The 16,291-nt window shown below is 39.7% G+C and overlaps 1 long non-coding RNA gene across 2 annotated transcripts in view; it reads right to left on the reverse strand.

Annotated features, from left to right (window-relative positions):
* Positions 1-525: 525 nt before the first annotated feature.
* LOC138286480 (uncharacterized) overlaps positions 526-16,291 on the reverse strand; it is a 64,488-nt gene continuing 48,722 nt past the window's right edge. For both annotated transcript variants that reach the window (XR_011202001.1, XR_011202000.1), the window contains 2 exons: positions 13,407-15,197; positions 526-13,061 (listed from right to left, as the gene is read on the reverse strand). This is a non-coding gene — a long non-coding RNA (uncharacterized lncRNA). The remainder of the gene's footprint in view (positions 13,062-13,406; positions 15,198-16,291) is intronic.

The following is a 16,291-nucleotide window of genomic DNA, read 5'->3' on the forward strand; positions in this document are numbered from 1 at the left end:
GAGTAGGATTAACTAGTCTAACACCAAACTAAGCAAAAGTAATAAAAGTATTGGACTTTGTATGGGTTAGATTTACTAATCCCACTCAAACATAAGGAATAGTTCTGGACTTTGGAGCGGTTACATAAACTATTCCCACTCCAACATAAGCAAAAGCCTGGAAAGTATATGAACCTTGGAGTGTTTTGATTTACTGAGCCCACTGAAATTTATGAGAAAGCATGGAACGTGTTGGACTTAGGAAGCTTTACATGTACCATTGAAACTCAAACTCAATATTAAAGAAATATTTAAGTAGCTAACAATAAACAAATACATTATTAAATTTAAAATGATAATACAAAAATAATTACAAAATAAACTGAATAAAGATATCATAAATATGCTTGCATCCCTGCTAACCAAAAGAGTCAACTAATCATTCAACTAATACTCCAAAAAGCGGAAAGCAAATTGTGAATAAATGAATAATTACAATGTATTAATAATTGAGTAAACAGACAAAATGTAGTAATAAACTTAAAATGCTTTTCACACAGTTTGTTATTTAATAAATGTATCACTAAATTAACCATTAATAAAAATATAACAAATTATTTACAAAACAAAAGCATTGCAGAGCAATAATTACAAAAATTGCATTATTAGTTACCAATTGAAAATTCATTTAACATAAAACATTTTTGTAAAAAAAGATTCATTTAAAGAATGTACAATCCTATTCCCCAACAAACCCACCAACCCGCAACCAAAATATAAACTGGCAATTAAAGTATATAAAATAAAATACACAAAAAATATCATGTGAAAGTTGAGGAATAACCTGCACTTAATCTAGGTAGCTTTACAAAATCCAGAAATTTGATAATGTCTGCATATTTATACAAATAAATATTCTACAAAACTGCAAAATTATTTCAAGACTATAATGCACATAACCATGATTTATCCAATACTTGCACTGTTTGAATTCAATAACATTCCTATTTAACATTCACTAGTTGCTCTCCAGAATCAGTGTCTTGGCTACCAAAATTAAGCAGAGTGAAGTTTCCTCAGGGACGCAATTGCACAGAGATGCCCTCACCTAAGTTTTTTCCTCTGCTCTTTCAAGTTCAAGTTCTATTATTCAAGATTTGGATCTCTAAAGAGGTCCACAGGAAAATAGCAACATTTCATTAATATAGTGCATATTTCATAATTTTTTTTTAAAAATCAATACACTTTAACAACTCTTAGACAAAGCATTTCATTAGGTGGAACAAACTAAAAACAGTCGGCTTCAGCAACTACCTCCAATTTCTCATTACCAAGATGCCAACAGTAGTGTATATGTTTCTCAAAATGTTTCCTCTTAAAATCAATTTTTACGTTTTAAAATGTTAATTTTGAGAAAATCATAATGAACAAACTGCAGTAATTATGACTACTGAATTTTCAGGGCCCTCTTCTTTAACTCAAGAATCACAATGTTGTCTGCATAAAGCAAGCATGGCAGTTCACAGCCCCCAAATCTTACCAAATCACAATTGCTGCTGCTCAGGTAGAAGGATAAGTCTGAGATGTATACACCAAATAATATGTTGGCAAGCAATTACCCTTCTTCAAGCCATTTTCAGCATAAATTATGGATGACAACCCCTGGTATTCCCCTCAAAAGAACCTGACACTAGCTTCAAGAATATGAGGCAGTTATTCATTGTAGAAAAATGTCTGCTGTAGTTTTTTCCACAAGGAGGGGCAGTTGACTCTATTGAATGCCATGGAAAAATCAATAAAAGCTGCTTTGACTGAAAGAGCTCATCACTGAACCCTTTTTTCAAGCAACCCAAGAGTCTTATGTTGCCTCAGAAGCACTGGTTGATCCAAGGAGGGCAAAAACAAAGAAAATTATGTTGTGGCATTCTCCATTAGCGGATAAGTCTGTTGTTATTGGATGGGGAAATAGCACATCACATAAAACAAGCCCCAAAATACAATGTTATCTTGATAACTGCAATGGTCTTGAATGCACATAAGCCAGAAAATGGGGTCAAGAAAGTATAGAGTATTGGGGAGAAAATGCTCCGATTAGGAAGGAGCGGGCCTAAACTGAGGCAAAAATTGTTAGAACTTTCACCCCATGCATTTCCTCTTAACATCCATATTCAGGAATGAAAAACGTAAGTTCACATTATGATTCACAAGTAAAAATATACAGCTGTCATGCTTTGCGTGCACATTTTGAAAATAAATTTCAAATCTAAACAATGAATGCAATAGATGTCAATTGTCACATGCAAGAATTGAACAGATTTATCAATGGCTTGTGTCGACCTAAGGGTCTTGTAAGGTGAAAACAAGGAAAGCACAAGCCCTTAGGTGAAATTTACTATGCCACACAGAGCCACCTTATAAGCTAATTCAGCTAGCCATAGCAACTCTGCCCAGGGTGTTTCAGCGTCATAGGCGTAACAGCGTAGATTTTGTTTCGGGTCTGATTTAATCTTTCCGTCTGGCTGTCCATTTGAGCATGATAACTGGTTGATAAGTTGGACTCCACTTGCAAGGATCGACACCAAGTTTGCCAGAATTTCAATGAAAATTGAGAACCTCTATCGGATAGAATTATTTAAGGTAAACCATTAAGGCGTACTATTTGGTGTAATAAAATGAAGGCTAGTTGATCAGATGTGGGCAGGTATTTTTAAGCAATGAAATTAGCATACTTTTTCAGACTGTTGCTGATCACCAATATCACTGTGTGTCTTTTTACTTTTGGTAACCCTGTGATGAAGTCCAAGGTAATGTGTTCCCAAGGGATTGACAGAATTGGAAGTGGTAGCAAAAGTCCTTGCTGTGATCTGAATTATTTGTGGCACAAGTTTCACTGTCCTGCACCATTTGTGTAACATCTTTTTTCAGTAATGGCCACCAAAAATATCTGACCATTATTTCTACAGTCTTTTGTGGCTCTGGATGCCCTACTATAGGATGTATATGTAACCATTGAAATGATAATTTTCTAAGTTTTTTTGTGGGAAGGTATAACTTAGATTCATCAGTAGGTAATCCTTGAACTACTGAATTATTTGTATTCTTTATCTAGTCATGCCATTTGGTAATAGAAACTCTTTTCGAATGTCCTTTAAAAATGTTTCAACTGTAGATATACAAATCACTTTATCAGGAGTGATAAGAGGTTATGGTTCACTAGTGGTGTGGTTTGCTATGGAATTTTGCGAGGATAAGGCATCAGCTTTTTGATTTTATTGACCAGGTCTGAAAGTTACAGTAAAGTAATATTCAGCAAAAAAGTGTCATCCACCAGAGTTGCCTAGGTGTTAATAGTCGAGCTGAACTCATGAATTGCAGATTCCTATGATCTGTGTATACAGTTATTATATATTTGGCTCCCAGAAGATAATGTCTCCATTTGCAAAAAGCGTCTCTGATGGCCAGCAGTTCTTTTTCTGTGATGGTATAGTTTTGTTCTGTCTTACTTAATTTGTGGGACATATACACTACAGGATGAAGTTATCCAGATTCACTGTGTCTTTGTGACAATATGGCTCCTATAGCTATGTCACAAGCATCTGCTTCTACAATGACAGGCTTTTCAGTATGTGGATGTGCTAGAGTCGGATCAGAAGTGAAAGCCTTTTTGAGTTGTTGGAATGCATGGTTGGCTTCTTCTGTCTATTCAAATTTGATTTTCTTGTGCAATAATTTGTAATTGGTGCTACTGTCTTAGAAAACAGTTAAATGAATCGATGATAAAAATTTGCAAATCCAAGGAAACATTGTACATCCCTAACTGATGTTGGTGTTGGCCAGTCAGATACTGCGTAGATTTTTCATTCTGCTATTTGCATGCCAGAAGGGGTTAGGTTGGTATCCAAAAATTCAACTTGCGTGACATAAAATTCACATCAGTATAGTTAGTGTTCCTGCAAACCGCTTAATACTTGTGTGACATGAGTTTCATGAACATACTCAGATTTGGAGTATATCAACATATCATTGATAGAAACTATTAAAAAAAAAGTCTAAATATTCACGCAGAACATCATTAAAAAAATTGAATGCAGCAGGCATATTACAAAGGGCATTAAACATTTTTTCAAAGAGGCTGTATTGTGTTTTAAATGCCGTCTTCCATTCATCCCCTTTTTTGATTCTAACCAAATGGTATGCCCCTCTTAGGTCCAGTTTTGTATAAGTTATGGAAGATTTTAGTTGATCTAATGGGTTGGGGATTAATTACAAAGGATATTTATGCTTAATTGTAATCTTGTTTAATGCTCTATAGTCAATGCAAGCTCGTAATTCCCTATTAGCCTTTGGAACTAAAGAAAGAGGGGATGCTCCTGGTGATTTAGAAGGACGGATGAATCCATTATCTAAATATTGGTAAAGATATTGATGTAGGTGTTTATTTTCGTCCTCAGACAATGCATGCATGCAAACGTTTGGTATGCTGGACCCTGGTACTAAATCAATTTGACAGTCATAACACCTGTATGGGGGTAAAACTGCAGCTTATGTTTCACTATATACATTTGCAAACTGTTTTTACTATATAGATAATTCAGTGTCCTTTTCTGCCACTGGGGCTACTTGACTTGTCAAAAAAGATTCCAAAAGGGTTTTGTCTGATGTCTCTAGACAATGAGTAAGACAGGTTGAAGAGAAAAAATCTGCGTCTGGTTTTGCCAGTCTATAATGGGGTTATGTTGTACTAGCCATGGTATTCCAAGGATGAATCCATATTGAGGGGCTTGAATTACATCAAATTGAATACTTCATGTATGTATCTTGTGCTCCTGATCTTCACAAACAATGGAGATAGGTTTGGTTTGCATAGTTACCTGGCCACCGGAAAACGTTTTTCCATCAACGGTTTGTACAATTTCTGGTTTTCCTTTCTCTACACAAGGCACATGTAACCGCTGAGTTGTTCCATAATCCCCAAAGTTCCCTGAGGCACCTAAATCCACTAGGGCTAGAAAAATATACTCATGACCTTCCAGTGAGGATACAGGCAAACAGAAATGAGGCTTAAAAGTTGTAGCGCATGAATTGACTGAAGGGTAGGCAAGAGTACACAAGAGGTCCCCTTCGCTACTTCTTGGGTTTTTTATTTTTCTGATCCAGATTCTAATTCAGCTGCATTCTTTTTTTTTGGGGGGGGGGTGAGAGTTTAGTTTTAGATTTCAGAGGACAATCCTTAACAAAATGGCCTTTTCGCCCACAGTACAAGCACTGTCCATTGTGTCTTCAAATTTATTTTTCCTCCTTAGACAAAGGTTGATTTATCATGCCTATTTCCATAGGTTCAACAGAGGGTTCAACTGAAACAATCCTCACTCTGGGCTTCTCATTTCGTCATCCTGATATTTCTGGTCTTTTACAATCTCCTTAATACTTAGCTAAGCAATGATCAAGGTGTAAAGTCAGAGTAATTAGTTCTGGGCATGAGCCTGGAGGAGGATCAATTTGAGCCAGAACACCTTTTAACTCATCCTTTAGTCCTTGGTAAAATAATGCTAACCTCTTCTCTTCCAACCTAAGATGTTTCTGCAATCAAATGATTAAAGTGAGCCAAATAGGTGAGCAGGTCCTTATTCTATTGCTTCAACTCTAGTAACTCTCGATCAGCGGATAGAGTTACTGAACATCAATCAAACACTTTTTTGAATTCCTCCACAAACCTCTACAAGTTATATAGCAAGGGACTACCTTGATGATCTAGCAGAACAGACCACACTGCTGTGTCTCCAGAAAGGTACAAGATCAAGAAAGAGATTCTTGATTGAGGATCTGGAAAGGCAGTTGCCCTACAAGCAAACTCCAACTCTATTTGAGTAAGAAAGATTTGTATCTTAGTAGGGTCCCCTGAAAACGTCTCTGGAGCTGTCAGAGGGATTTGATTGGGAACGTTGACTGATATGTGAGTGGGATATGTTGTTTGTTGAGCCTCTCTCAGCAGGGCTTGAACTCCAGTGGTATTGGAGTGTTTTGCCTTGTTGCTGTTGCAACTGCTCAACCTTATATGTTAGAGCAGTGGTTGCATTTTTAGCATCCACTTAATTGTGCTGCATTTGCGAGATAACTTCTAGAAGATCATCCAAAGTGGCCATGGTTGAATATCGTATAGACCAGGAGGAAAATGTATTCATGGGCTCACTATTCTGTCAGAGTGAAGCTTCTATTCCTCACGATCTGTACAAGATGACAAGCTAGGCCTAATTCTAGGCACCTCCAACTCTGGGAACATTTGCAGCACAGAGTATAAGAGAGGTCACGCATGGAGAAGGGATTAGGAAGGAAACTGCGGGGAAGGAGACCTGCGAAAGGAAAGAGTAATATGCACACACACAGCAATGTAATGTTATAGCTAACTATAACATTGTTATAATCCCTCAGCTATGAGTTTGTTTCTCTCACAAACTCACCCAAAATGTATTGGATATTACACCAAGAATATGATTGAAAAAACTAAATGAAAACATGCCCCAAGCTAAGTGCTCTAAAGATATTGTTGAAGCTGATATTCATTAGACAATTCAGCAATATCCTGCATTTCTAAAATATCCTGTTTTAAATAAAGAATAATCTCCCAAAAATATTTAAGTTAGTAGCGTCTTTGCAAAACAAAAATATCCTTTACATAGAAGAAACATCGCCTCTGAATTGGCACAGCAACACAGATAAGAACAAACATTTTGTTCTATTCACAATGTTCCTTTTGTTATGTAACTTTGTACCTTTAGTAACAGGAAAAGAACAACTAATATTGTGTGTCTGGCAGACTGCCAGCAAACTTCAGCACATGCTCTTCTTTTATCTACATAAGATAAACTCTTCCCACTAAGAGCATGACCTGGTCTTCAATAAACACACTAACAGCGCATTTGAAACCAACCTCGGGAATCACTCTCTCCAAACTTAGAGAGAGATAAGAACTGCCACGGTGAAGCCTCTCTGAAAGTCAGACGAGGGCAGAGGACCAAACTCAGAAGACTCTGGAGGAACAGTGAGCTCCTGGGTACTGGGTGTGGAATACTTTATAGCCTGGACACGCCCAACGTGGTTTCTATGGATATCTCTACAGAGAGCAAAAAAACAAGCACAAGCTGATGTAACAATAATGTCAAGGACAATCAACGAGCACAGACTCATGCAAAAGGTAACTTTATGCATACAGCTCAGATTGTTTGCAGAATATAATTTAAAAAAGGCATTTATTGTTTTATAAAAATACTTGGCCGATTTTCCAGTCTGTCTAACACATGCAATGGCAATGCCACCACCAACGTGCTCTGGGCGCACCCTAATGTGCTTTACTGCAACAATGTCTTAAACATGTGCATTGAAGAACTCGTAACACTCTTATTGAATTGGTTGGGGTGGGCCCTAGACAGTCACCATCCTAGTTCTGACAGGTTGTGGCACTCAGTGAGTAAATAATAATTTGTTAGTAGTTGTGTTCTATGCTATTTTACCCAAATAGCAAGCATTCTTCTTATCCCTGCATTATCCTATTTACTTATTTTCTATATTTCAAGTTTATGTATTTTACTTCAAACTGTCTGTCTGTACCAGTCTGTCTGTATCTTACTTTCCTCTGATTGGTCAGTAAGCTTTCCCTCTCCCCTTATATATCTTGTGGACTGGATGTACTGTAAGGCTCAGAGACCCATCTACTCTACTGTGAAGACTGCATGCCTAATTAAGGTATTCTACACATGTTTTTGAGAAAGCTTTCTTTTTCTTGCTGCTGCTCAATCAGTAAAAAAAGAGTGTTTGGACATGGCCATGCAACTGGACCCTCCAGTGTTGTGTATGTATGTATTATTATATAATGCCAGCAGTTGATGACTGTGCAGCATGGCTGGAAGTATGAGGAATACGGCCCCATTGCATTTGCAAACCAAGACCATGTGTCCTTCATTGACCAATTCTTGCAACCTTTTATTTCTCTACAAAAACTCAAATTCATCAATAGTGCTGTCCCTCCATTACAAAATGTTTTTGTTTTGCTTGACTACCTGGCTTTTCAAAAACTGCCCACCTGATATTTTGATAGAAGATACTGTAACTGCATTGTAGTGATGTATTGTGGCTGTATAGCAAAATACAGCCACAATACATCACTACAATGCAGTAGGGGGAGGTGTATCTGGCATCTAAAATATGTATTTTCTTTTCTAGCCACACTTCCCACCAGTGCTAGGGCCAGCAGAGACAGCACCAGCACAGCAGCAAACATGGCAGCCATTGATGGGGGAGCCTCAGCAGCGGCAGTTGTGGGTGGTGGTAAGTCATGTTGCTTACTTATTGACAAATAGTAACATACTCACTGCAAGGGTGTACTAGAGTTGACTTACTCTTGAGCACCCCGCTTTAGCAGATACAGTGGGAGTATTAATGGCCTCTTCTATCTCCAACTCAGCAGACAAAGGTTAATAATGGTAGGTTGATGGAAAATGGAAAGAAGGATGGAAGGAAAAAGGATGGGTGAAATATAATAGGAGTAAAAGGATGTGTGGGTGAAAGGATGTATATAGGTTGGTGAAGGATGGATGAAAGGGTATACAGGTATAAGGATGCTTGCCTGGATGGGTGATAGGGTATACAGGTGAAAGGATGCCTGCCTGGGCGAGTGAAAGGGTATAGGTGAAAGGATGCCTGCCAGCATGTGTGAAAGGAATTCTCTGGTGGGTTGGATCTAGGAAGGGTGAATGAGTGAAAGGATGCACAGGTGGGTATTGGGTAAATGGATGTTGGTGAAAGGTTTGTTGAGAGCCATGTTTGGAACTTGCATAGATATGTATGGTGTTCAATCGTGAAAGACTGGATGAGAGAATAAAAAGCTTAAATGGTGTGCATCAAAGACAAGGGTGAAGAATAAGAATACTAGGAGAACAATGCAATGAAGCATGGATAAATGCTTGGAATGAAGAAACAACGGATCTCTTCTAGATAGGGATGTTCTTCTCACCTACTTTACTTGCTTAAAATGGTTTTAGAAAAGCTTTGATTCAAAGGGTTGGGGTGGTGTTTCTCACTGCTCCCTTGATTCACAGTATTTTTCAAGCAAGGCAAATATTATGTATCCCACCCATCATTAATCATCACCTCCCTTCTACCTATGGTATTTCACCAGTGCCACCCATGTTGACCTAACAACTGCATGGTTCAATTCGGCACTGCAGTGTTGGCTGTGCAATGTCTGCTTAAGTTAAGTTACTGTGCTATTTATTTACAAAGTTTTCACTGGAAGGCAATGCAAAAACACGGTGTGTTTCCCCTTCCCTCCCAGTGCCCCCTAAGTCACTCCCTAGAACTTCACTCCTTTAATATTTCTTAAGTTCTATCCCAGCCTCCCGAAAAAATTGAAAAATCCATTCTTTGCTTGTGCCACATTTTTCTAGCCAATTGATATATTTCATTATGGCTTCCATAACGGATTTATGTCTGTTTAAATTTTTCCTTTTCAAAATTTGCCAACCAAAAGTGACTCACTACTAGTCAAACCTTAGGCATATGATGATGATAATCAGTAAAGTGTCTCCCTGCAGTAGAGTAAGTTAAGATTCATTTTCTTACTGCCAAGCAAATATATTTTGTTGGAAAAAAGTAATTACAAAGTATGGTAGAGAAGGATGAGGCCAGGAAGTAAAGTGGGAGTAAGTAAGTGCCTTGACTTTTGTGGATAGAATAGTCTGTGACAAACGTGTCTAATACAATCTATATATCCTGGACCTTAATCTTTTCTCTGTACTGCAGTGCATTGCTTTTCTCACTGTCTACTTATGGCATACAGGATGTCTGTATGACTGATTTTATAGTACGTGACGTGTGTCATTCATAGTATTCATCTGCTGTTTAGTCAGTGTAAAATTGAAAGGTATTTTGGAGAAGAGCAGGGCCATTGGAATAAGTTAATTGTCTATTACAGCTGCCCCAGCTGCAGGCAGTAGCAAAGTACAACTAACTAGTATGGCTAGGGCACCAGATGAGCTAGACTTTCTCCATTAATTTAGCACAACAGGAGAGAGAAGAATACTTGTACTCCATAGCGTTGAGACAGGGCCACTCACCTGAAAAGCAGGATGTCTGCAGGGGCGATGATATCCCCCCCGACCTCCAGGAAAACCTCTCGGCACCCTGTATCTTTGGGGGGCAGGTCTTTGTTGACAGAGTGATAGTAGAGTTAGTGTACTCAACTTTCTTGAAACTGAATCTCTCTTTCTGATATGGGCACAGGAGTGGTAGAAGAACACCGGGACGCTCCAGCACTTTTCTTGAATAATAATAACTGTTGGCAGAATTGCTAACACTGCATTACCAAAATCCCAAATTGAGTACCATAACAATAAGTACTGCAACACGAGGGCTGGCTTCACAGAGATTCACTGTTGAACACTACAATTAGAACTGTGGTTGCACTTATCATGCACAAGAAAGACAAACAAGAGCATTAATTATATCACGTATAACTTTCCTGCATGCATAGAGTTAAACTAAAAGGAACAAAAACAATCCAAGAAATACAAATGTCCACTCTGGGTTCAAACAGTTAGGGTGGCACAGTTTGGTTTGGTTTCACTGTGTGTATCAAAACCCTTCTAAAGTAAATTCCTCAAACCTGAAACACAGGCATGAATGACACAATTTAAATCCAAGAGTTATGCTTTTAAAGAAAGAAAAGTCACGTAAATGCTCTTTTAAAACTGCACTGTCACTTTTTGTAGTACTTGAGTTCAAGCAGATTTCCTGAAGCACATTTAGGCAAGCAACCACAATAATAATGTAGAATGTTCAGAAAATGCATTTGTCTTTTCAAGATAAGCACTCAGCCAAAATATGAGGTCTGAAATACACCAGCTGTTCTAGGAAAGCGCAGCGCTCAAAGATCAAACTCTCTGGACAATACTAGTCACTTAGTTGCAGTCTTTTTTGGAGTGCTGGAGGAATGCCTGGTGTCAGCTGGTACAGGAATGAAGAAAATAATTGCCTCAAAAGTCCTGAATACGAGGTTGACAGCAGGGCCTGGACTGCCAAATCAGATGTGAGATCAGGAAGCAAAACAAAGCCAAGCCTGGAGGCATGCTTCACTCTGCTATTTATAGCCAATCAGGAAAGCAGTTGAGTTTCCACATGTGGATGAGTTAGCACACCCAATTAGAAGCACATGTCTACACCACACCCAATTAGAAGCACATGTCTACACCACACCCAATTAGAAGCACATGTCTACACCTGATCACATTAGCAAACAAGCATTGGTAAAACAAACATTGATAAAACCAATTGTGTAACACATCACATTATGTTTACTTAGAAACATGAAGGTTTAACCAAGAACAGAGATATGGTTTAACCCTAATCCCTGAGGATGCTGACAGATAACGCAGGAGGCACCTTAGGGATTCCTGACACATAGTGCATGATGGCTGTGAATCTAATCACATCAGCATCGAATAACCTGGGGTGACCAGCAAATGTACTGTTACTCTGCCACTACATAATTTTAAAGAAGTGTTTTACACAGAGCATTGTTTACAATTTGTCTTTTTTCTTTCTTGATATAGCTACTCCTGCTGATCCACCTTCCAGGCTGGAAATAGCAGCCCAGCTGCAGCAGCAGAAGCTGGAGGCCTTTGGGGCTGAATATCAGTGGCTGGTGGTCACGTAGAACGAGGAGGCGGCAGGTGCCAAGGTCCAGGGCACCAGGACCTCTAGCCTCTCAACATTAGTGCCGCAGTCCACTGTCAGCCACCCGTTGCCTTTCGATCACTACTGCCCCCTCAAACTTTGCTTTTCAACACCGTATTTTGCAAAGCCTGGTGTGGATTGAAGCCAGGCAGGCAAGTATGGAGGGGCTCCTGGCAAAAAATGCCTGGCTCTCCATGAGTACTCTCTTCTGCCCCTTTTTTACCCTTTATTTTGGTGGGTGGGATTTGTGGTGGGTGGACAGGGTGCGAATGTGAATCTTTGGGACCAGGACAGTTGGATTTCTCTTTTTATCATGGACAGTTGAGTTATTTGGACAGTAGTTAGGAAAGATGGATGGTCCAGTTGTGGGTGGAAGGTGTGGGTTTTATATTCTTGTTAGGGTTGATAGGTTAATAAATATTTGTTTAATGTTATTTATGCCTCAAATTTTTTTGGGGTGTTTTACTTCACACTGCTGCCTTTTAGCGCAGCGTGTTTTTAAAATCTGCTGATAGTGTATAACAATTAGTTATGCGGTTAGATACTGTTGTCCTACTACTCTCCTAATATCTGTACTGCAGCTTGCACCTATAGTGACCCATACAGAGTGGGGGGGAGATTTGCCATTGCCTATTATATTGCCTGAAAGTACAACAATGCTCCCTAGTTCTCTTACCTGAATAGCTGAAGAGAGTGCTGCATAGTATCCCAAGGTGCCGTAGTTGTTGTAGTAGCGCACTGAAAATGAAGACATCAGATACAAGGTCCCACTCCCACTTAGGTGAACTCAAATGAAGATCCTCCACACTGAGTTAGTGTTGCTTTTACCACATCCACCCCACCAAGTACCTGATCAATTAATGATGTAAATTATTAATGGTGTAAATTATTAAGTCAATAAATCACACATCCCGGGGGAAGAGGGATACAGATTTGATGAATGGATGGGAAAGGGGATTTATGGAAAGGTGTGACAAAAAGACAAACACTACACAAACACAATATTAAGCTTAGAGCACATACAAAATGAGAAGATGTGATATCATCCATCATATGTCTATCCCCAGTTACCCCCCACCCAACGACATATTTTAGCCAGCCAGCCCACACACAAAGCAGCATTGCATTTTCCAAATCAAGAAAAAATGTGCCTCTCACTGGTCCTCTTAAGAGTCATCACCCATGTTGAGTTCCATGAAGTTGATAACTTCCTTCTTCTGGCAGTTGTTGAGTTTGTCAATTCACGCTCCATTATCCTCCTGACTCCTATTAAAGAATAGGTCCAACTCCGTACCGACTCTTCCCGAAAGTCCCAGTCTCCTGACCCAATAAAGGGAGGGACCTGTAGTGCAATGCTGCATTTAACAACAAGAGAAACAGTGCTTAGTTTTTTGTGTAGACTAGATTTATGCTAAATGGACTGGTCGGGTCTTTGAAAAGTGTGAACTAGAAAACAAAGCAGCGTGAAACTGGCAAACAAATCTTGCTAAGTGTTAAAGGGGGAGGAAATAAATCACCTTCAGGAAAAAAAGGTTACCCATTAAGCCACCAACATTGTACATCAATTGCAAACACAATCAAGGCAATAATTATAGCTAAACAATAAACTCCCACTCTTACTGTCTGCCACAACATGAATTATCTCAACATTGAAACAAAAATCACTCATATATCACTCGTTGGTGCATAGTATTACTTACCTGTTCCAATCAAGCACGGTGGTTCATTGCTGAACTTCTTCGATTCAAGAAACAAAACATACATTGGCCAGTCTAAGTTGAAAATCAAATATTCTGGGGCAGACCTGCTAGGGCATAAAAGAAAGGATAGTCGTGGGATGGAGGGAGGCATTGTCTCTCCAGTGTCCTTGAAGGGATTTGGGGGGTGGACTTCTTCACTGCACACTGCTCCTACTCCAATCCGGCCATACATGTGTTTTAAATGGTGGTGGCTCATTAGTCAGTGAGACACAAACAAACAAAATAAAAAATGTTCTCCCAGCTGGCTATATCATATTTTTTTCCGTCCGTCAATAGAAAGTTCTGTGGTGGCCCAGGTCTGCTCAGTAGTCAGGAATCACTGATGCAGGTGACTTTTTGAAAGCAGAAGGTGGTGGCAGGCTCAATGCGCGTCTCTGCGGGGTAGTCACTGTATGCTCTCGACCCAACTCTGAGTATTTTGCCATTGAGATGTTGCTGATGTGGGCGACAATGCTATTGCACTTCTCGGGACAGGGCTGATTTGTGTAATGAAAATGTCACCCTCTTCTTCATCTTCACCTTACACCATGATTGGATCTGATTTTTTGCTCTCACCACTTTCATCAACACCACTTGTAGGTTTTTGACCACTAAGGTGCGCCTCCCAGCAGATTGCATGGTGTTTTCTCAAATGTGTTGTTTGGCCTCCAGTACCATAGTTTGTGCCAAGCTTATCCCGACTAACACTCGCTCAGCAAAATGAGCATATGGCAATGTTCGGCTCCTTTTCACTAACCGTAATGAAGTCCCAAACTGGGGAGGTCAACTTTCTAATACTGGTGCCACTACCAATGTCGGAAGAAGTGGTGGTAGGTGGGTGTTTTGATGACGTTTGCCTCTCTGCAGTGCCTACTTTTACTGAGGTGCCTGTGGATGTAGGTCACAGCTGGGGCCTTGTTGTAAATATGGAATCTGGTGGTGGTGGTGGCAGTATCTGTGCCACATCCCTCAGAGTAAGTTGATAAGATGAGGTAATGTCAGACTCCACTGGGGCTGGGCTAACATCCATGATGACTGGTTCGTCATCCTCTTCTTCATCCATAACTCTAAGGCTTTCAGGAACCTTCCTTTTCATTCCTTGCTGCTCCTTGCATGTCTCAGACTCAGGTGGCATCCTTCTTGGTCATCAGAAGGGGAGCTTGAAGAAAAAGATGGCGGAAATCTGGAAGACAGTGTATCTTGTGAAAGAGGGGCTTCTTCAACTTCCTCAGCATGAAGCTCAATATCCTGATGTGCTCCTACTTCAGGAGGAATTACTATTGTTGGCTGCGGTTATTGTTGTCCACTGAGCTAAGTTTCCAGCACGATTGGGTACTACTTTGAGAAATGGTTAAGTCCAATTAAACATCACTGCTCGTCTGTGTTGTAGTGATTACAGTAGCTGCCCCTGTGCCAGACATGGACTTGGGCCTAGTTTAGGGTGTGGCGGCTCCTGATGCGGGAGTACTGCTCCCAGCTTGTTCCCTGGAGGCCAGTGAGGAAGGCACACGTTTTTGCCAGAAAAAGTTCTGGGGCGACCTACCAATGGTGGAAATCTCCTTCTTATCACTCGCCACTTTCTTGGTAGCACCTTTCCTTGGGGGCCATCTTGAAGCTGCCAGTTGGCAGTAGCACTTAGCTTCAAAACCTGAAGAGATGTGATTGTCATGACTGTGGTCACACGTCACGACATGCACAGGCCTTCTGTCTGGCAGTACTGTGGGTGATGTCTCTTTCTCTTCTCTTGTGCACCTAGAAGCAAACATGCAAGAAGAACATCACTGAAATATGACATTGTTGCAGTTGAATTAGTAGTACAAACAATATCAATTAGTGGTTACTTAAAGTATAAATAATTAACAATACAGTGTATACATTCATAAAACCACACCAACATGAATTTTCATCATCCTGTACACTCAGGAAGGATAAGAAAGACCAACAACTACAACATACAGATGTAAATGTTAGCTTTATGTGCAAGTTGGCATGTGGCACTCAGGGAGGTGTTGGTGACAATGCAATATTGGACTTAACCCTTTCTCAAGTAGTACCCAATCATGCTGGTATCATTGGATGTAAGAACTTTATGCCTGATTACGACCTTGGTAGATGGGATACTTCTTCAAAAAACATGGCTGGTCTGCTATTTAGCCTTACAGCTGTAGGCCCAGTACTAGTCATGGGTTCATGATGAAACAACTGTTCGTATGGTGTCTATTGAAATGAAACATCACTTAGACCATGGGTGGCACTGGATTATATGATTAAATTACAAAAAGTTGTTTGGCAGTATTTCACATTTTCTTTTTCTGAAAACAGTGTATAGTGGGGTAATATATTTGATGCCTTTGTAGGATGTTTGTTGTTGTTGTAAAGTGTACTTTATTAGTCCATTTTAATTTTCGTTTTTGGAATTGCTGACTTAATGCTGTTTATTCTTCTGTGTTATCAATGTCGCCTTTGTCTGGCAAGTGTGTGAGTGTGTTTGCCATAGGCTGCCATTTGTCTTTGTTCCTCATGCCATGTAGCCATGGGACTTTTTGTATAGTCAATTATAGGCCTATATGTGTTTTTTGTTTTCCATTTATCCTGCTTGTTGTTTGACCATGTAGCTGATAGGCATTTTGTGTAGGCAGCCAGTGTGATTTTGCCATGGGCCTGCACTTGTTCTTTGTTGTTGTGGCAATGCCTCCTTGCTGGTCGTTGTTGTTTGAGCATGTGGCATACTAAATGTACTGTATGAACAGTGTTTTATATTATATACTTTTTTTTAAAAAAAAAAATCACCTGCGCCACTCCTTGTCTCCCAAGTCCCAGTGGTTTCTCATAGTAGTCCACTTCCC

This window comes from Pleurodeles waltl, chromosome 1_1 (genome assembly GCF_031143425.1).
Source record: "Pleurodeles waltl isolate 20211129_DDA chromosome 1_1, aPleWal1.hap1.20221129, whole genome shotgun sequence".
NCBI classification, from domain to species: Eukaryota; Metazoa; Chordata; class Amphibia; order Caudata; family Salamandridae; genus Pleurodeles; species Pleurodeles waltl.